The sequence below is a fragment of the Phyllostomus discolor genome, chromosome 4 (genome assembly GCF_004126475.2).
Source record: "Phyllostomus discolor isolate MPI-MPIP mPhyDis1 chromosome 4, mPhyDis1.pri.v3, whole genome shotgun sequence".
NCBI classification, from domain to species: domain Eukaryota; kingdom Metazoa; phylum Chordata; class Mammalia; order Chiroptera; family Phyllostomidae; genus Phyllostomus; species Phyllostomus discolor.
In genome coordinates this window covers 144152112-144175470 of record NC_040906.2, presented here as the reverse complement: position 1 = coordinate 144175470, position 23359 = coordinate 144152112, and positions in this window count along the sequence as shown.

Below are 23359 nucleotides of genomic sequence, written 5' to 3'. Positions count from 1 at the left end.
AAATATATATGCACCCAACATAGGAGCACCCAAATACATAAAGAAAATCTTAGAGGACTTCAAGAAAGATATGGACAGCAACACAATTATAGTGGGGGATTTTAACACCCCACTATCAAAAATGGACATATCTTCCAAACAAAATATCAACAAAGATATTGTGGCATTGAACAATAACCTAGATGAAATGGGCTTTACTGATATATAAGAACCCTCCATCCCAAAGAAGCTAAACACACATTCTTTTCAAATGTACAAGGAACATTTCAAAGATAGACCACATGATAGGACACAAAACAAGCCTCAACAATTTCAAGAAAATTGAAATCATACCAAGCATTTTCTTGGATCACAAGGGACTGAAGCTAGAAACCAACCCCAAGGAAAAAAACCCCAAACACTCAAAATCATGGAGATTAAATAGCATGCTATTAAATAATGAATGGGTCAAGAATGAAATTAGGGAAGAAATCAAAAGGTTTCTGGAAACAAATGAAAATGAATTCACAACAACCCAAAACTTATGGAACACAGACTAGGCAGTCCTGAGAGGGAAGTTCACAGTGATGCAGGCCCACCTAAAAAAGTTAGAAACATTCCAAACAAACAACCTAACCCCACGTCTACAAGAACTCGAGGAACAACAACAAAGACAGCCCAGAGCAAGCAGAATGAAGGAAATAACCAAGATCAGAGCAGAATTAAATGACATAGAGACTAAAAGCACAATTCTAAGGATCAATGAATCCAAGAGCTGGTTCTTTGAAAAGATAAACAAAATTGACAAGCCTTTAAGCAGACTCATCAAGAAAAAAAGAGAGAAAACCCAAATAAACACAATCAGAAATGAAAGAGATTACAACAGATACCACAGAAATACAAAGGATTGTAAGAAATTACTACGAAGAACTGTATGCCAAGAAATTTGAAAACCTAGGTGAAATGGACAAATTTCTAGAAAAATATAATCTTCCAAAACTCAATGAAAAAGAAGCAGAAAGCCTGAACAAACCAATAACAGCAAAAGAAATTGAAGCAGTAATCAAAAAACTCCCAACACACAAAAGCCCTGGACCAGATGGTTTCACAGGAGAATTCTACAAAGCATTTAAGGAAGAGCTAACCCCTATCCTTCACAGACTATTCCAAAAAATCCACAAAGATGGAAGACTCCCAAACTCTTTTTATGAGGCCAACATCATCCTAATTCCAAAACCAGACAAAGACACAACAAAGGAAGAAAACTTCAGGCCACTATCACTGATGAACATTTACACTAAAATCCTCAACAAAATACTGGCAGACTGCATCCAACAATACATTAAAAAGATCATACACCATGACCAAGTGGGATTCATTCCAGGGATGCAAAGATGGTTCAATATTCCCAAATCAGTAAATATAATACATCACATAAACAAAAGCAAAGACAAAAACCAGATGATCATATCAATAGATGCAGAAAAAGCATTTGATAAGGTACAGCACCCACTGATGATAAAAACACTCAGCAAAGTGGGAATAGAGGGAGCATTCCTCAACATAATAAAGGCCATATATGAGAGACCTACAGCCAACATCATACTCAATGGGAAAAAATTTAAATCTTTTCCACTAAGATCAGAAACAAGGATGTCCACTTTCACCACTTCTATTCAATATAGTATTGGAAGTTTTAGCCACAGTGATCAGACAAGAAAAAGAAATAAAAGGCATCCAAATCGGAAAGGAGGAAACAAAACTGTCACTGTTTGCAGATAAGATGATAGTGTACATAGAAAATCCTATAGGCTCCTCCAAAAAACTGCTTGACCTAATAAATTAATTTGGCAAAACAGCGGGATACAAAGTCAATACCCAGAAATCAAAGGCATTTCCGTACACCAACAATGAAACAGCAGAAGCAGAAATCAAGGAAAAACATCCCATTTGAAATAGCAAAAAGAAAAATAAAATATCTAGGAATAAACCTAACCAAAGAGATAAAAGACCTGTATTTAGAAAACTACATAAAACTCAGGAAAGAAATCAAGGAAGACACGAAGAAATGGAAACATATACCATGTTCATGGATTGGAAGAATGAATATCATCAAAATGTCCATACTACCCAAAGCAATTTACACATTCAATGCAATTCCTATTAAAGTACCAATGGCTTATTTCACAGACATAAAACAAACACTTCAAAAATTTATATGGAACCATAAACGACCCCGAATAGCTGCTGCAATTTTGAGAAAGAAGAGTAAAGTAGGAGGGATCACAATACCTGGCACTAAACTATACTACAAGGCCACTGTAATCAAAACAGCCTGGTACTGGCATAAAAACAGGCACATGGACCAATGGAACAGAACAGAGAGCCCAGAAATAAACCCAAGTCTCTATGGTCAATTAATATTTGACAAAGGAGGCAGCAACATAAAATGGAATAAAAATAGCCTCTTCAACAAATGGTGTTGGGTGAACTGGACAGCTATGTGCAAAAAAATTGAAGCTCAAGCACCAACTTACACCTTCTACAAAAATAAATTCAAGGTGGATAAAAGACTTAAATATAAAATGTAACACTTTTAAAGTCCTAGAAGAGAACGTAGGCAGGAAAATCTCAGATATTTCACAAAGAAACTTTTTTACTGACATGTCCCCTAGACCAAGGGACATAAAGGAAAGAATAAACAAATGGGACCTCATCAAAATAAAAAGCTTCTGCTTGGCTAAAGAAAACAGTATCAAAATTAAAAGAGAACCAACTGTATGGGAAAACATATTTGCCAATGATACCTCAGACAAGGGTTTAATCTCCAAAATATATAAAGAAATTACATGGCTCCACTCTAAGAAGACAAGCAACCCAATTAAAAAATGAGCAAAGGACTTGAACAGACACTTCTCCAAGGAGGACATACAGAAAATCCAAAGATACATGAAACAATGTTCAATATTGCTAGCTATCAGAGAGATGCAAATTAAAACCACAATGAGATACCATTTCACACCAGTCAGAATGGCCATCCTAAACAAAGCAACAAACAAGTGTTGGAGAGGTTGTGGAGAAAAGGGGACCCTAGTGCACTGTTGGTGGGACTGCAGACTGGTACAACCACTATGGAATGCAGTATGGAATTTCCTCAGAAAACTGAAAATGAATCTGCCTTTTGACCCGGCAATTCCACTGCTGGGACTATATCCTAAGAACACTAAAACAAGAATTCAGAAGAACCTATGCACCCCAATGTTCATAGCAGCACAATTTAAAATATCCAAGTGCTGGAAGCTACCTAGATGCCCATCAGTAAATGAATGGATCAAAAAACTATGGTACATTTACAGAATGGAATTCTATGCAGCAGAAAGAAGGAGCTTCTACCCTTTGCAACAGCTTGGATGGAGCTGGAAAGCATTATGGTAAGCGAAATAAGCCAGGCAGTGAAAAATAAATACCATCTGATCTCACCTTTAACAGGAACCTAAACAACAAAACAAAGAAACAAGAAAAATATAACCAAAGTCACTGAAATAGAGGATAGGCTGACAGTGACCAGAAGGGAGAGAAGAGGGAGTTTCAAGGGAGAATGGGAAGGGTTTACAGGAACAAATTTAAAGGATACATGGACAAAAACTAGGGGGAGGGTGGTATTGGGAGGAAAGTGGGGAGGGTTGGGTGGGTGGGCTGGATTGGGAGTAAAAGAGAGAAAACTGTACTTGAACAATGATTAAAATAAAAAAATAAAAATAAAAATAAAAGTAAAATGAAAAAGAAGAAATTACAGACAATAACAATTGTTGGTATGCATGTGGAAAATTAGAACTCTCAGACTTTGCTGGTGGGAATGTGAAATGGTACAATGTTTTCCAGAAACTGTGTAGCAATTCCATAGAAATTTAAACATAAAGTTACCATTTGACTCAGCAATTGTAGTCCTGAATACAAAGTAGATGCTCTTATAAGGTTGTTTCATTAGGCACCATTTTGTTACAACATTGATGAGCTGCCATATGAACTTAACTTTTGTTTGTATCAATTAGCTTATGGTAATATTGTTACCATTATAGTTAAATGTCACTTCACTTAAAGTTGCAGAACCTGTTAACATTGTTAAGTGAGGACTTACTATATATCCAAAATACATGAAAACATATGTCCACACAAAATTTGTATACGAATGTTCATAGCATCATTAGTCATAATAACTGAAAATTGGAAACAATCCAAGTATCAACTGATAAAGGAACAAATAAATGTGGTATATTCATCCAATAGAATATTATTTAGCAATGAAAGGGAAAAGATCGATTTTGCTAAATAATCAATGAAATAACAATGAATTATATTCTGGTGAAAACTGATAATGTGATGGTAGAAAATAAGTGGAAGGTCAGGGAGGACAATCAGTTAATGAGGACAGAAACAGGGTCCAATATTTCTAGTGTTGAATTTTACTGCAATGTCAAGTCATGGTGAAGCTGGTGTTTTTAAGTTAGCAGTCTTTGAGTCACAGCCCACGGTGTCCTGGGTGCTGACACACACCAGTGAACAACATAGACAAAACTCCTGCCTTTAAGGAGATGTTTGTTCTAATTTTTTGTAAAACACAAACATAAATCCCTCTCTCTTTACTGTCTTACAATACATATTGGAATGTAACCAGGTAACTGTGTCCTCGTCTGAAATTTCATCAGATGCCACTCAGGACTCTTTGACATCGTAAATAGTGATAAATCTCTTTGGACCTGTACTTAGATACACAAACAAACTAGATGTGTTCAACATGGCAACCACCTTTTTAAACCATTCATAAATCATAGGCCTGATTAAAGTATTTCTTCTACTCCATAGTGAGGGCAAATAATGGAAAGGACTATGGACTAGTTTTAAAGCCACTGAAAGTGTGTATGTGTGTATGGGTGTGTTGCCAGACTGGTATACACACAGAAGGGCACTGGACACTTTAAAGTAATAAGTGGAAATGTCATGGTACTGGGAACCAGAAGTCCTGCCACATCCTGGAAAAGTCTCAGACCTTGAGACTTGTGTTAATTCGTTCCTTTAAAAAAAAGATCCAAACTACAGTTCTACTTTGCTCTAAAATTATGAATCCATAATTTCCTATCTACGACCTAAAGCTACAACTCCTGAACTTTACCTACAGTGATCCAGAAAACCACTTTTGCAATACAGGATGAAATACAAGGTAAAAAGATCAACAGCCTCAGACCAACTTGTCTTTCCACTACTCAGTTCCTTCGCTTAGGAAATTAATAATAAAGAGGAAGGGGTTGTCAGGGAATCCTTAGAACTTTTCAGAGATAAAGGAAAGACTACAGGATCCAAGGAGGGAGACAGGGTGGGGGGGCTAGGCAATGAAATTATAATAAAGACAGAAAAAGAAATGATATGAAATCACAAATGTCTGCTCTTATAGTAGCTTCCTCATCCCATTCCTCTCTTATTTTTCACAACAGGCTTGTGGATGAAGATCGCACCCTCTCACCACCTTTTCTAATTCCACAGGACTTTCTCACAGTGGCTATTCCCTGCTCTTCTTTTTGTCATCCAGGTGCCATTAATTCTAATATACACTCTTATTTAATGCTTAAAATGAGGAAGAATCTAATTCTCACTAGGTATTACTAATTAATTATATTATCAATCCTAAGAGGCTGTGCATTTTAGCCAGTATTACCTTTACCCATAGGATTGTTAGAGACTGAAAGGACCTTAAAAGTACAAACAATTGAAGACAAGTCTGTCCTCCTCCCTGTACAGCTCGCTGAAATGTACACCCAGCCACACTGAGGCTGACACTGTCTGCACTAGTCCTTCTTGGACTGGACTGCCTCCAGTGGAGTTCTCAGCACCAGCAGAGGTGTGTTAGGGATAGTTTCAAAGCAGGAGAGCCTTTCTGGCACCCATAAACTTTCCCTGTAGGCTATCATCCTCATAACTCACACATTAGGCTTCCCTGAGAAAGTAGGCAATATCACTACCCTGGATATAAAAACTTACATGTATAACTAAGCATCTGCCATTACTTTATATGTATATAAATATGTATATTTAAATTTCAGGATAAAAGATTTGGTTAAATAATGTATACTTACATTGTTTACTAAAGTCCATGTTTGCAGAGTGCTTCCTATTCACCAAACTTCTCTGTCTCTGGAGACAATCATGTGAGGTAGGTGGAGATCTAAGAACATCAAATTTGTCACTTGAGCATACAAAAGTATTGGTTAAAATACAGTATTTAGACTAAATTGCCTGGGGCTCAATCACATCTCTGCCATTACTAGTATGTGACCTCAAACAAAATTACTAACCTCTTTGTTCTTCAGTCTGTTTGTCTGTAAAAATGGGAGAAAAGTAATATTAACCTGTTAGGATGCTTTGAAGATCAGATGAATTAATGAAAGAACAGTGCTTACAACAATACCTGACACCTGGTGAGCACTCAATAAATGGTAGCTGTTAATATAATCACCATGACCACCATTATCATCACCACCGTCTGGAGTGGTTGTTTACTATGAGAAAATTAACCGTGCAATTTTCAGATCTCCTTTCACTTTGTGCCCACACAGATATGGTCATGCCATTGGTGCTCACTACTAATGTTGTCCCTTTGCTTTGACGACTATTTTTCTCTACTTTTGCCACAATTGATTTCAGAATATTGAGCTGTTTCATGAAACTAAATAAATTCAATGAGTCATTTTTGTCTCCATTAAGAAGAGGAAAGTGATAATATTTCAAGTGGCTGCATGCTGAATAGATGTATGAAGACTTTCTCCCAATCTGCAATCTAATATTAAAATATTTCCAGACTATGACTTAGTATTATAGAACATACAAAAGTCTGTAAATATTCTAATATTTAGGCTTCTGTTGTTAGCTTTAATGTCCTTCATATATAAGCATACAGTTTTTCTTTTATTTTTTTAAAGATTTATTTGTTTGTTTGTTTGTTTGTTTGTTTTTAGACAGAGGGGAAGAGAGGGAGAAAGAAAGTAAGAGAAACATCAGTGTGTGGTTGCCTCTCACATGCCCCCTACTGGGGACCTAGCCCTCAACCTAGGCATATGCCCTAACTGGGAATCAAACTGGTGACTTTTTGGTTCACAGCTGGCACTGAATCTACTGAGCCACACCAACCAGGGCTAATTTTTCATACCGTCATGCTTAAATGTATAATTTAATGCCCAGGAAATATATTTATTTCAAGCAGTTGGTCCCAGAACAATAGAAAGATTTGCTAAGTTTATGACTCTTTGACAGTAAACTGATGTCAGTAACTCAGAATTAGCTCCACAATGATAATGGCACCAATAAAAATTAGTATCTTCATAAAGCTACCTTGACCAATGTTTTGCATCAGGCTGAAAAATTTTACAGAAATTGTATGTGTGTTTGTTTCATTTTTAACACAGTTCCTCAAAAGATACAGGTACCAAAATACATCTTTCATGAAGGTCTAGAGTGGGTATCTGGTAATGTGACCTAGAAAAATTTCACAACTTGATCAAACTACAGGTAAAAGCCCATAATCTAAACAACTACTATTTTCATCAAAATTTCTGGTATTAGCTTCTTTTTTATTTTAAGTAACTATTTTAATAAATTAAGTAGTTTTTATAATTATAGTCTCAAAACCATGCACTTTTCATCCACATCTAGCAATATCCTTTTAAAAACTGGCTTACTTTAGGTGGGCAAACACCTCTTCTCAGCTGAGGGCCCTGTCGGGCTCTTTGGACATGTCTTTTTGTTATTGCAGTGGTGAAAATGCTGGGGGGGCGGGGGGTTGTCTATTAACATATTTAGATTGTAAAGTATGAGGAGACTATAATAGGAAAAGAAAAATAATTTTAATAATGTTTTAAATTTGCTACTTTTTTACAGCTAAAGAGTAGTATAATGAATTTAAAGTGGTTTTTTAAACATTTAATTATTTTTGTTTCATTTTATTTATTTCCTGGGGTTCATATTTTGTTTCAGACTCTACTATTTACTTTACTTTGTTTTTTATTATTTATTTAGCCCATCCCTCCACTTTCCTCTCCTTTGCCACAGGCATTTTAATAGGGATTTCACTAAATCTGTGTGTTGCTTTTGGTAGGAAGGACATTCCATCAATATCAATCCTTCCATTACATGATCATGGTAATATTCTCCATATGTTTGGTATCCTCTTCAATTTATTTTTTAGATGTCTTACAGTTTTCAGAGTACATGTCTTTCGCCCGTTTGCTTACATTTATTCCTAGGCATTTAATAGGCAACTGCCTTTGGCTTCCTTGATTTTCACATGATAATGTAAATCCAAAGCCAGTGCCCTCTATCTATTACCATGAATGCCTCCGATGCTTATTCTCCAGGTAATTTTCAGGAAGCCTAATCTTGAGCATAGTGTCTTATAACACTATAAAAGCCTAGAAAAGCAATATTTACTATTGTTGCCTGAAGGATGCCAGAAGTCAGTTCCCCCACACACTCTTAAAATGTGTTTTTAGATTGAGATAAACCAGTAGTACACGCCCACTTAGACTGAATTTTAATTTTCAGATATTCTCCATTATCTTTCCTAATTCACTGACTTGTATTGAGAGATATTCTAAGAAACAAGCTTAAAAGAAGTACAGTTTACCATCAGAATGTTGGAGAGGTCATTGCTTATTACATGACAGGAAGTGCCTGTGGGAAGAGAAACATGGCAGAGAATTTGACAAGCTGCTCAATAAATATAGTCATAGTAAATTCAAAATGGCAACACTGCTGATACAGAAGGATTCATTTTCCCAAAGTCAGTCCTTCTGTCCTTCCTGAGTGAGAAAGCAGGTACACCCCAAACTTTCCCCTGGTGTTGAGATGCTATCAGCTGGTAGCCTCCCTGTATTGAAGTAATCCTTTACTTAGCCTCCAAGTTGTCCCCTGGGCTTTTCAGGCCATTCTATAGAATTATCCTGAAGAAAGTTTCCTTTTGTAAATCCACCTTCTTCTCAGCCTCATTCTCTCATCAATTGAAGAAGGTTCTACATTTAGATGAAAGTGGATCTCTTAACATAGTATTACAAGCTTACTGACTGAAATCTCAGTGTCCATGGCCCCAAGGCAAATACCACATTGCCAGAAGCTGTACTACCCAGGTCTTATGCTTGCAGCTTCCCCAGTCAATGCCCTTTTCTGTGTTACCATATCCTTACTCCTTCCTGGGTATACCCCAATAATCAGAGTGTTTGGTGAAATAAAGAAAGTGGTGTGTGTGTGTGCGTGTGCCCGCATGCGCAGAATTACATAGTATTTTTGAGGTTGTGCTATCTTCAGAAGGGTCTGTTTACAGGGTTGGCCCTTTGCTGGCTTCTGGGACTTGGTTTTGTCATGTTCCTTATGTTAATAAGGCTATTCTGTCCACCCAAGGCACTGTAACCCTGCAATGTCAGCCTTGGCTAGACTGACTATACAAAAGATGTGATTAATAACAAGTACCTAATTTTCCTCTGGAATTTTGGTACTTATGGCTGGCCATGTCAGCAGAGAGTGCCTACAAAGACAAACCCCAGATAGAAACTTTGGAGTTTGAGTCTCAAGCAAGCTTCTCTGAGCCATTACAAACATATTGCCACTTTTCACTACTAGAGGAAGGAATGTGTTTGCTGTAATCCCTCCTAAAAGGGAAAATGTTGGAGTCTGCACTTGGATTCCTCCAAACTGCCTGATGTGTCTTTTTCCATTGCTGATAACTGTAATAAATTACAGTCATGAGTACTGTTGACTCTGAGTCCTGTGAGTGTTTCTAGTGAATCACCAAACATGTGGATGGACCCCTGAGATACATATGTGAAATTTTTAAATAGGCAAAATTTAAAAAAAACACTTCATGGAAAATAATATATATTATATATATATATATATATTATATATATACAAGCAGTCATTAAGAAAGTAAATTAAAACTACAATGAGATACCAGTCCTTCTTGTCTTGTTTTCTTTTTTTTTTTGTCTTATTTTTTTCTATACAGCTATCAGACTGGCTAAAATTAAAAATACTGACCATAACAAGTGTTTCAAGTATCATCAAGGAACAAGTAGAATTGAAATTAATAACACAATATTACTTACATTAACACCACAAAAGTGAAATACTTAGGTATAAATCTAACACAATATGTTCCAGATCTATATGCAAAAAGACTACAAAACTCTGAAAAAGAAATCAAATAACTAAATAAATGGAGAGAAATTCCATGTTCATGGAGAGGCAAGATGTCAGTTCTCCCAACCTGATCTACAGATTCATTCATTTCAGTGCAGTTCCTGGGGGAGAGGAGCCAGGACAGGAAAAGGCAGACAGGCTGTACCAAGAGGCACAGGGCACTCCTGGTATAATGACTATGTTCACTGCCTTTATTGCAGTGATGGTTTCACAGTGGGTACATGTCACAAATACATCAAATTTTACACTTAAATATGCATAATTCATTATATGTCAAAGATGTGTAAATAGAGCTTTTTAAAAAATATGACTAATATTACATGACTAATCCTTTCAACCTGCAGTTGTAGGTTATTAGCAACAGCACCCATCTGAGGTTCCCTATGATAATATGTGAAATTTTAATAATAATTTAAAAGCCAACAGTATGTAATCTTTGGGAATTTCAGCAATAGGCATGATATAATACATGCCAAGAAAGAGTATATTTGAAAACTGACTCAGATGAAGAAGAAACAAAGGTTGGAAAGTTGATGACTGGATGGACACATTACAAATTTCTAGTCAAAATTCTGCAACATAGTCATTAGCTACTATAGGTTATATAAATTCAAAACTGTACTGTAAATAACAGGTCTCAGAGCAAAAATAAGTAAATATTTAATTTAAAAAACATACCTTTTATTTCTTTCAATGGTCTTACACATAAAAGAAAATTAGAATATTACAGCACCAACTACAAAATCTATATATACATTTCAAAACCAAATCTGTTCTCATAAGAGATTAGTTCTAGAAATTGACAAGCAAAGTCCTAAAGAGTGTTGTGGTTGATATTTTGTTGATCTTGGGGATTTCTCATTCAAAACATTAGTCATTATAAATATTTCTGAACAACTGATATAAATATTTCTGAGCATATCAACACCTGGTAATTTTCTTCATATAATCCATTAAAGGGACCTTACAGAATAGTTTATACTGCTATCTATGAAGCTGATCCTAGAGTCAAATAAATATTCCTAAGTTATTTATACATAAAACCACATGAGTAATACACACGGGTAATAGAGTACATTCATTGAAATCATGGCAGTCATCGTAAGTACAATATGTATATTTTTCAATCCTCACCAGAGGACATGCTTACTGATTTTAGAGAGAGGGGAAGGGAGGAAGAAAAGGGACAGAAACACGGGTGAGTTGCCTCTCATATGCATCCCAACTGGGGACTGAACCCACAACTTAACCATGTGCCCTCACCAGGAATCAAACCTGCAACCTTTTGGTTTACAGGATGATGCTCCAACCAACTGAACCACACCGGCCAGGGCAGCACACTATTTCTAACTTACAAAATTTGGATATGTAAAGAACATGTAATTCTCTGTAATTGAGGCTTAGTTGCTGGGTGACTAAAACTATTAGTTGATTCCAAGTTTTTTCCTGAGTCACTAGAGTTTTTACTAGTCAAGTGAGGCATAAATTCAGTCAATTTGATGGTTTTCCCTTCCTCAGGGTGTCCAGTCATGGGAGAGGGGTGAAAGAATCTGGAGTTAAATTGGTGGTCAGCCTCCTACATGATCATCCCTGCACTCGAGCATCCTCTGAGGTGTCTGCTCTGTCCACCTGTTCTTCAGCGACCTAGTCCAACCCACTTCCTCCCTGGCATCCCCTCGCCACAATCAAGAAAACTTTTTAGGGACCAATGGATTCTAAGTAAATCCTGCCCTCTTTGGAGGGCCAAATATTCTGGTATCTTGATTATATTGGTGTCTGGCAATGTTGTCAGGCACAGTGTTCATGGCCACTTTCCAAGGCCCCAAGAAAGCAGCGAGTGAAGTCCTCCAGGCTCTCGTGTCCCAAACATCTCTTATCAGATGGAAGTGGAGGGGGACTGGGAGATGGATTTTATGTCTCTCTTAGATTCCTAGCCTTAAGAACATCAAGACTTACTCTCTTGCTTCCTTTGAAACTTTCTACTCCTACCACCTCCCACTAGGCACTGAGAGTTCCCATTTCATCCATAAAATGTGATTTATTTAAAAACTATTTTCCTGATGTCATCTATAAGCAAGGATTCAACAAACAGTACTTGCAAACAAAATGAACATAGTCTGAGTGATTTATAGCTTAATCAATACACATACAGAGCAAATGCCTGATGCATTTTGTTATTAATCTTAAAAACCACTACAAAAATGCTAATTGCCTTTATATTTTTCTGAAAGAAAAGACCTCTCAGTAAATTCCATCAAAGCGTAACTTTCCTAAAAATGGTAAACACTATTTTCTCTCTTTACACACAAAGTGTCTCATACATGGTAACTCCTCCATAAATGATCCTTCAATGAATAACAGCTTTCTCTTGAAGAAACTCTTTCCAAATAATGTAGCATGATGTGCTATTCAGAAGCTAAACAAATGATATATTAATTTTTGGGAGTGTCATCACCATATTCAACTATTCTATTTGGGGTCATATTAGACACAAAACAGCTTGTTCCTCCAGGTAAACAATGTCATCAGTGATTAGGTATGCTGACGTTTTGTTCCAATGTGGAATCAAAACGAAAGACTGAGCATTTCCAAAAAAGCTCCAGTGTTCCCAAAAGAGGGAAAATAGAGAAGGGAAGAGTTTTCTGTGATCCTAAAAATGAAAGTCCTTTAAGAGGCACTTTTTTTTTTTCATTTCACTGCAATACAAGCTCTTTTGGCACGTTACTCACACAGCCATAAATTATAGGCATCATGAATTGGAATCAACTGGGTGCCAAACGAGATACTTATGCCCACTTTCCTAGTTACAGTGCCTTAGAAACTACAATCCTTTCATTCATTTTTAATTCTCTTGGGAATGTCCCGAGTCAATATTTTTATTTCCTGTTTTCACCTGCCAGTGGTGAACATTTTTTGTCCATTTTCTAAACATATAACTAAATTTAACCTGGTAGTTATGACAAGACATGCAGGAAGCTTCCCAAGCCAAATAAACTAGAAAACTCAAACAATTTAAAACATGCTTTTCTATTTTGAAGAAAGTCTTGAAGCCCTGAAGCTCCTTCCTGACCATGCCCTAATTTCATTGTGATACCACTATTTGGAAAAATTTCAAAGTTCCACAAAGTTAAAAGCTAAATTATTTCAATTCTATATTATAAGAATAAGGCAAAACACTATATCTTATTCTGTATTAATTTTGATACACTAATTGCAAAACATCTGTGCTATCAATCTCATTTTACTTTAGCTTACTGAAAACAACAAAAGTCAGCTAAACTTTAAATAACATCCTTCTCAGTGACACAATCCTAAAATTTATTTTCATATAAAGAACCTTTGAAACTTTTATAATTTATTTTAACCTGTTTTTATGACCCAAAGCCCAATTAGACCCAGGAAAAGATTTTAAAAGATTTAATATATGTATATTTTTTCTCTCCATAAATTATTTTAATCAATTCAACAAAATGTTTCCCTTTATCTTAAAATAAAACTTTTCTAACAAAGATATGAAGTATATTGGTTTTCATAATGTTTTGTATTTCTTCTCTCATCTCTTCAAATAGATTTCATAAAATACATGCACAAAAGTGGGCAATCTTCTCCTTTTATATAATCTATCATTATATCAACCAAAAAAGTGTGCCTGATGTGGATTGGGAACCCAAATTTGTCAGAATTGAGTTGTAGTGTCGGAATAAATAGGTCTTCCTTTTAAGGCATTTTAAAATATGAATGATATAAATGTGCTGGACTTCCCAGCCAGAGCAGCACAGAAGAGTTAGAAATGAACAGCTGTGTCAAGGAGAGATGGAGGTCTGGGAGACGTGAGGCATGGGGATTCCTCCCAGAGCAGACAAGCACAATGGCAGTGGAGGAGAAAACGTAACAAGAGTAACTTGGCGAGAACAGATGATTTAGAGTCATTGTGGCAAACAGACCTTGAATTCCAAGGGGTATCTAGAGCAAAGGGTTTCTAAGACTCTTGAGTTATAACAGGTTGTCTTCAATTGCTTGATTTTATTGGACACAATTCCTGTCTACACCTGCAATATGGCATGTGCATGAGTATGTACCTGCATGTGTGCATGTGTACATTTTTCTTAAACTTTACTCAGTATGAAGAACAATACCAGACATCTTGGTCTAATTTAACAGTGGGCCATTTATTAATCTGAAAAACTTTTCAGTGCAATAGAAAACTGAGCAATTATCCAGATAATGCACTATTTTAAGGTTTTCAAGAGTTTCTGTATAGTAAATTTATAAATGTTATGCATGTATACAATGAACACAATTTATAAGACTTTCTCTGCTACTGAGAAGAGTATTTTCACTTTCACAATAATAATTTAGCTAATTATTATTAAGTGCTATAAGATGTCTGACATTATTCTAAGTGTTCTACTGATGCAATCTCTTAATCCTGACAATAACCCTCTAAATTGATCCCATTATTATCTCCAGAGCACAGAAACATGAAGCATTGTATTCAATGTCAGCTAACTAGAAAATGGCAGAGTGACCATTCAATCTCAAGCAGCCTGGCACTGGAGTACGTAACTCTTACCACAACACAATACAACACCTCATTTGATCTAGTTAGAGAGGCACTGTTATGTCAATTTTCAGACAAGGAAATTGAGATACAATGGGGTTAAATAACTTCTAAGTTTCCTCTGCTAACATGTGATAGATGCTATGAGTCAAGCTAGTCTTTCTGATTCCAAGGTCCATGCTCATGACCAGTTATGAGCTCATAAAACCATTGCAACCTCCTAAATACAGGACCACTGTGTAAAATGTAAGTTACTGTGATCATCAAATACAACAGAAGTGAAAGTGAACATGTTATATTAATGGCATGATCCACACAGTCCCACTGAGGTGGCTCACCCACAGGCAGGACCAGTATTTCCACAACACTAATCACAGCACAGAGGTCTTAGGCTAAACCTCCTATCTGGCCCGAGGTTACTACTGTCAACACTACAGTTTTCCTTTGTTTTCCCAATCTTTCCAAATCCACATAGCAGTTTCTCTGCCTCCAGAAGTGGCCGCAAGCCTAGCCAGAAGGAAATTCAACCCAGAGACCCAAAACTGGATTTCAAAACAGGAATTACCCACCAGCCTGAGTCAGGAATTTCCATAAAAGTCTCTCATCCTGAGAGAGGGAGCTCAGTGGCACAAAGGAAGTAAGTGCCAGATCATAGACGACAAGGATTTGGTTGCGCTGAAGGACTTTTCCTTCTAGATGAGCATTCTGGATTTCAGAGTAGCTGTTTCCTGCTGAGCTTAGATGGGCCTGGCCTCTGCCCCTACACAAATGAGTAGAAGAATTTTGAACTCAAACATAAAAGCACAACAGCAGGCCACAGAGTGCACAACTCAGGCCTGCTGGGAGCCCCAGCCAGTTCATACACCATATGTGCCCTGCTTATCCATCTGGTTTAATGGAAAGAGCCAAACGAAACAGTAAAAACAAATGGCAGCATAGAGGCTTTCACCCTGGCCTTCAAGTGCACACTGACCTCACCTTGCAGAGTTTTTCTATAAATCATTTAGGTTGTAAGTAGTTTTATATAAAGTATAAAAGGCCAAGATATGCAAAGTTTTAAAAAGGGAGGAAATTTTCCAAAATTACAGCTAATTGCCTTATATCAATCCTGCCACTTACCAATATTACCCCATAAAGCAAAACCTGAAATTCAGTGAAACCATGGAAACATGTAGTTTAACCACATGTGAATCCAAACCAAAAACAATCACAAATTATACGAGCACCACAAAATCCTTTGCATTATTAAATCATTTCATAGACTGAGGATTGGGCTCACTTATTTAAGCAAAAGTTAAAATAGTACATTTCAATATGAAAGAATCTACAATCTCTAAAAGGTCATTCTACAACTTAATCAGCAAAGGCTGACACTTGCCATTGCATACACATACACACACACACACACACACACACACACACACATTTCTACGCCTTGGGCTATATCTAGTTTCTCAGACTTAGAATTAATGGCATTTTGAACTAGATAAGTCTTTGTCGTAGAAGGCCTTCTGTGCATTTTTGACATTCAGCCAAACATACAGAGAGATTTGATAAGATCCATAGGAGAAGGGAAAGGCCACAGGAGGAGGTTGCCCAAGGCAATGGTAAACAAGCTAGTGTGATGTGTGTGACAGACCTACCTACCTCTGGGCAGAGACACGGCAGGGGACACTGAAGATCTGCCAGTTTAGGACAGAATTGGCTTAAAAGACGGATGCTTCCTGAGCACAGGGATTTATAGGCTAGAAGATTTAAACAGTAGGGAGGCTGAGACTTTCTCTTTCTCTTCCTTGGAGCCACCTGGATGATTGTGCTGCAGCTACCTGAGTTTCTGAAAGGATGGTATTTAAATGGGGGAAGAAAGTCCAGGTGTAGCCTAGGACTTTCGAAGACTCCTTCACGACTTAATGAGATAAACAAAATCCCCCTTTTATTCTTCAAAACTCACTACTTTAACCCAGGACCATTTTTATAAACCTTTTATAATATTGCTTTAGTTAAATCATTATAGTCTATTTTTTTCCAGATGTTACATTTCTTTTAAGTAACTGCAAAGATGTCAAGTCAAATTATTTCTTTCTTTCCAAAAGTGAAAAGCTCCAGTGAGCAAAGACAAACTTTTATGGCAAATTGGTTAACAAAGTACTGTCTCATAAGAACTGGACCTTAAACTAGAAAAGTGACTCTTAATGTTTAACATCTCCTTCAGCAATCTGAATTCTTCCTGTACTCACTGAAGTTTTTCCTGGTCTAACCACAACTCACCACACCATACATGTCAGGATTGCTTCTTTACTCCCCTACATAATTAAAAACAAAAACAAGAAAACAAACAAGCAAAACAATGTGCTCCACTAAAAGAATCCAAGTTAGTCCTATCATTATGTGTCATTATTTTACTTCAATCTCAGTGATTACATTTTCTTGCCATTTATCCAGGCTGTAGTGGCACTCAATGTTGGTTTTCAAAAAAATTCTTATATTAATGTAAATAAAGTGCTTAAAACCATTGCTGAAATAGTGCCTCATACAGTAAGAGTTAGGTAAGTGCTTACTATTACTCCCAAACCTGAGACTCCACTTTCAAGTAAATCCAAATCTATGAAAATCAAGTGCTGCTATCAGTGTCCCTGGGCTCAGGCACTGGTAATTTTTCGAAGTTCTCCCTCTATTCAATCCCAATGAGCCACCAGGGTTGAGAAACACTCAGATTTAACCAAGTGCCAACGAATCACATTTATGGCTTAAGTCTCAGAAAAGCTGACCAATTTTATGTCCCATTGACAAAAAAAAAATATGTACAATTTGATTTGCCAGGCACTATGCATGTTACAGAGGATATAAAATAAGACAACCTCTACCCTCAAGCAACTAGCAATCATTAGATGAAATAAGCCATAATGAATCATGATATTAACTAAAGGTGTGAGTCAGACAGAGAAAGAATTAGCCAATTCTACTGGGATAAAGCAAGGAAAGCTCCCAGAGAAAGAGAAACTTAAACTGACCCTTAAGAAATGAATGGGATTGTTGGGTGGAAAAGGTAGGGAAAGACACACTAGACAGAAAGGTAATAGTGATACAGTGAGATCTGATCAGATTGCTGGGGAAGAGTAGGAAGGCACCACAGGAGGATGGTGCCTGAGGCAATGGTAAACAGTCCAGGACAGGATTGGCTGAGAAGCTGAAAGCCTCCAGAGCACATGGAATTATGGGCCAGAAGATTTAAACAGAAGAAAAGGAGAGACTGGCTCTCTTTTTCTTCTTCAAGGGTACCTGCATGATCATGCTGCAGCCACCTGCACTCCCCAAAGGCCATTATTTTCTGTAATGGGAGAAGAAGCTCTGCACCCAGCCTAGAATTGGTCTGGCCTGGCAGAGGGTAGCAGGGTTATTTTACTTTGAGCATTCTAAAGGGACAGGCTCTGAGGCAGAAGTCTGTGCTTCTTGCAAAATTATAGAGCTTTTGTATCTTACATTGTTTTAGTTTGTAAACTAATCTTATAAAAATAAGGTAAGTAAAAACAAGCAAGGAGAATGATAGGGGAACTCAAGAATTAAAGATTTTAGCCTTAATTGATAGGCTTAAGTGCCTAACGAATGCATGTGGAGAGCTGTGATTCCAAAATTGTGTAGCTTTTGACTAAAGACTCCCTTCCTTTTTCACCAAACCTCTGACTCCACAATTTTGCCTAGAGGCTGGCAGCAAGCAGCAGGACCAGACTTGCTGTTCAGTAACAACAGCATAAGTGCCCAAGGACTTCTGAAGTAGTAAAAGAGTTATGGTAGACATGCTCTTGGCTACCATGCTCTTGTCTTCAGGGTGAAGCTGAACAAACTATAAAGGTCTATAAAAGCAGGACAAAAAAATTGTGACTTTTCCCTGTAGGCAAAAGGAATTCAAGGAGGCATTTTTAAAAAATAAGCAACATGATTACATCTATGACCTAGATCTCTCTGTCTTCATATATCAAGAGCATCTACAGACCCACTCATTAGACGGGGGCTCTCACATGGTCATGCTGAGATGTTTAGTTGAAACCAGCTTCTTTATTGTACCTTCACCCAGTTCTCCTGAGGAATAAAGACAAGATATTTTAGAGCTTAAAATTTTAATCATAAGCTAAACAAGCTAAATAAGTTATTCTACTTTATAAAGTGTGGCCATCACGGATGAAAGAAAATAACTCCAAAAGCAGCTATATTTGAGAAGTGATATCTTGAGATCATATGTTTTTTAGCAGAATCTTTAAGAGAAATTTTCTTTCAAAATAAGACTATACAAAAGAATTGCTTTATTTAAGGTTGAGGGTGAAAGTATCACATAAATGATAACAGCAGCAAATATTTATTGAAGACTTAGTGTGTGATTACTACTGGGCTCACTGTCATCGCTGTAAGTATGTCAGCATTATTTTTAAAGTCTATTTTACAGATGATGAAACTGAGGACTAATACTGTCAAATAAAGTGTCAAAAACTGTCAAAGATCTGATATGTTTATCCTACTTGAAAGCTGATAAGTTAGCCTGTCACAATTTTAGCAATACTTACAGAGAACACTTGATTCCTGGGTCAAGGAATCAAAAGGCTATTACTCACAGCAGCTTTCCTTTTGCTGATTTTTTGAACCCCAAATCCCATAAGCTACACAAGAGGGTCAGGTAACACCTGCATATGCAATAGATTGTATTACAGCAACTTTATAAGGTGTTACAGGAATTTTTCTAATGGACACCAAGCATGCCTACCTTTGCTCTGAAAGGAGACACTATCTCTTTCTTCAAAGGTTATTCACTACACAAACATACTTGAAAGAAAATCTGAAACAAAGATAGTCAAGTAGTCTATCTACTTGAAAAATATGAAGACACACAAGAGAATTGTGGAGGTCGCCCACTAATAAGTTGCCCATATTTGCACAATTAGTAAATAGTATCAGGATTTGGACCTAAGTCCCTGTCATCTGAGCAGCAGTACTCTATACTAAAGTATCAGGACACAAAGCACAAAGGACTACCTGAGTTTTGTGGATCTTGAGAATCCAGATCTTTACATCATTTTAGAAGAGGATGAACCAAACAAGGACTTCTAAGGAGCATCCACTGCCAACTTTGGTTAGGAATATCTCCTTTCTAAAAGTAGGAAATGAAAAGAAACATATGCTCTGGAGGATCAGAAGGTAGTAGTGAAGAAAGTTTTAAAGACACAATGAGCATAACAGCACTGGAGAAAAATAACCTAGGATATTCTTGAATGTTTTCTACAGGTGTTGAGTTTTAATTCTAGCTTAACTTAAACAGGTGACAGATATTTAAATACTATATCAATAGTGTAGGTGAAAATGCCATTTTCTGACCATAAGCTGTTTTGGACCATTAGTTTCTCTCTTCAGGAGATATTATAGTATGAATAACATGCTTATGATTTATGCCTTCCTTCAGTCTAAAGACTCAGAATTTTTTATTTTTCTATTCGGGGGGAACAAAATTATTGTTTTAAATACAACAAAAGCTCACGTCTGCTCTTATACAAGCTGCAGGCTTTTCTGGCTGCCCCAGCTTTTCAAGGGATGACTGTGAATGTGCATGCAAAGCCACACCCTTTCCTAGTTCAAACACTTCTGGTATTTCCATCAATCTCATCTTTGTCCTCAGTGGCTGCTCAGGAGCTCACTGTGGAGGAGATTATGTTGCTACAATTTGGGATCTGAGTCAATGAAAATACCCTACTCATGCCTATGTATATAAAGACCCAGAGGGTTAGATAATGATAAATGGGTCTCCACCTGCTGAATAACCATACCTAAGTTTTCGATCACTGCAATGTCCACTGCTAATGGTAAATATTATGTACTGATCTCTTAAACATACAGCAGTACTGACTTGGAAAAAGAGAAATAGTTTCATCTGACCTGAACATATAAACACTCAGGATAAGCCTCAGCAGGAACACTGGTTTTAAGAGTTTTAGACGAGACTACACTAAGGCCAAAGACTCATTTCTGCACACTGCAAAGGCCAGCTTCCTGTTTTATGTTCTCTACACAGCCATCCTTAACAAATGAAACCTGCTGGAGATTGCTTTCTGTTTCTGCAAAACAAAGTGTTAAAGCAGAAATCGTGTTCTCCTTTAGAATATGCCCAAGAAGAGGAGGAGATTAATTCTCTCTTCTTGGATTTAAATCTGTCTTAAATCCATGGCCCATGCTGGTATGTGCTTGGTATTTGGGGATTTCTTGCTGATGAATATAATATGGCCAAAGCCTTGCTTGGCTGCAAAGAGAAACCAGAGAAAAATAAAGATGTGCTTTAGTTGGTAACATATTGTGGGGTCAGGATGTTGTTCTAGTGACTCACTTGAAAAAAAAATGTGGTAGGAAAACTAAATTCAACCCATGACAAAGTGCTATGGCTTTTGCTTAACAATAATTCCAGCCAATTCACTGGCCAGGATTCTTTTTATATAGGCTGGGTCTGCATGATTCAAAAATACCCAGTACACTGAATTCTAAAATTTGCTTCAGTAGCCTGGCTATTTTGCTTGTGAAATGTTAAACCTTAACAGAGCTACTTTGGACAAATATTACATGGAGCATTTATAATGACTGATTATTTTATTAATTAATAGCCTGATATTTTTAGATGCTTTGGTGTTTTATAGCCAGATTCAGAGAGGTTACTGCTCCTGGAACTCACTGCCCTATCCTCACTGTTTTTTGGCTTCTAGGTTAAACAATACATTTCCCAACTACAATAGTTCAATTGTCACTGGATGGAGGAGATGGGTGAGAGAGTGTTACTGACCATCTCTATTCCATGCTTTCTACCTCTGAGGCATTCTGCCACCACTTCATTTTGCTTTTTCTTCTTTAACCCCTCTTTATTAGAATATTTGTTGTAGTCTGATTTGTCTTTACATTATTAATTGTTCCATAACTATAATTCATGATATATGCATTCCTGCTTAAAGCCAAGTTTCCCACCTATGTTACCATCACAGGGAATGGTTTTTTCTTACATCCTCACCTTTCAACTATTATTTATACAATAAGGTCCAGCTCAAAGCTATCTCCTTTACACAAACAAGTATGAATTATCTCTTGTTCCATGCAATAATGCCATTAGTTCTACCTTCATCATAGCACACTCTGCCTTTGTTATAGTTCTTTGTGTCTACGTCTGTGTCACCACTAAATCATTAGCTCCTTAAGTACTGGACTTCTGTTTAGCCAGAGGGGCCCATTCTTCTTCTATTTCATATCTCCATATCAAGTGGTTATTTACCTATAGTAGGTAAGTCAAAATATTTAATTTAATGATGTTCACATCCTCCAAATAAATATACCAGATAACAAAGTGGTACAAGATTTGAGGGCTTGGGATGGGGGGCAGAACAGGGGAAGGAAGGAAAGAAAAGGGAGGAACAGTGTCAAATTGAAAATCCAACCTGATTTAACATCTAATATTAATTTTACTCATGCTGGCAAACTTCATAAGGAAAAAACAAACACAATTGCTCTAGATTTTTAAATGTCTTATTTTTCCTTCAGTATATTTATTCAAAAACAAACAATATTTACTTTTCTCCTGATTAAAATATGAGTGTTTCTACTTGGCTTCCTTTTGGACAAATTGCTTCAGAACAAACTGATTGTGATAATAAAGTAAATCTCACTGTCCTGACCAACAACCCCATCCTTGGTTTTAAAACAATAATTTGATGACTAACTATTGCCTTTCCCTCAAAGAAATGAAGGGAGAAGACATAAGCCAATGAATACTAATATAAAACAGCATCACCAGTTAAAATACAATTCCCATCAGTGTGGAAATGATTCTGAGTGGGTGGTTATTGCTACAAAAGAAAAGGACACACTCATAAGTGAGCTACCTGTGACATGGAAGTAAAATTTTTTCATAATGTTTAAAGAAGTAGTACTATCCTACATGCATTTTAAAATAACACTCAATATTTGGGGGAAATTCAGGAAGCAATTTTTTTTTCAGTCAGCAATTGACCCACTGGAAATTTTATTTTCAGTTATGGGAAAGTTTATGATTCATGATCTATATTGACAATGATGACATTCTTTCAAAAGACCAACCCTAGAGGTTCAATGGTTTTGTATTTTAAATAGAGATTTCACTGGCCCCACCATTTGATTTTGTTTGATTATTAAAAAGAGTCGAGATACTTTACGTCGAGAGACATCACAGATTGTGGATCTTTGCTCTCTGCCAATACTGTGCTTGAGATTTCTAACACTTAGCAATTTTCTCACATTGTGGTTGAGGTCATCTTAGAAAGACCTACATTTATATTTTCCCTTTGTAATGCAAAATCAATACTTGACTGGCTGAGAAAAAGGGAAGCATTCCATGTCAGACTGCTGACTGAAAATGCAAGCATGTAGGCAGCAAATCTTTGTATGTTATGGAAACACAGAAGCTAAAAAGTCCTTCTGATTACTCTCTTGTTAGAAACAGTAAATTTCTCCAGGTTTCAGTTTTTTTTAAATCTCATCTTTCTGCACACCCTTTTATGAGGATTTTCATAAAGAGCATGATAATTACCA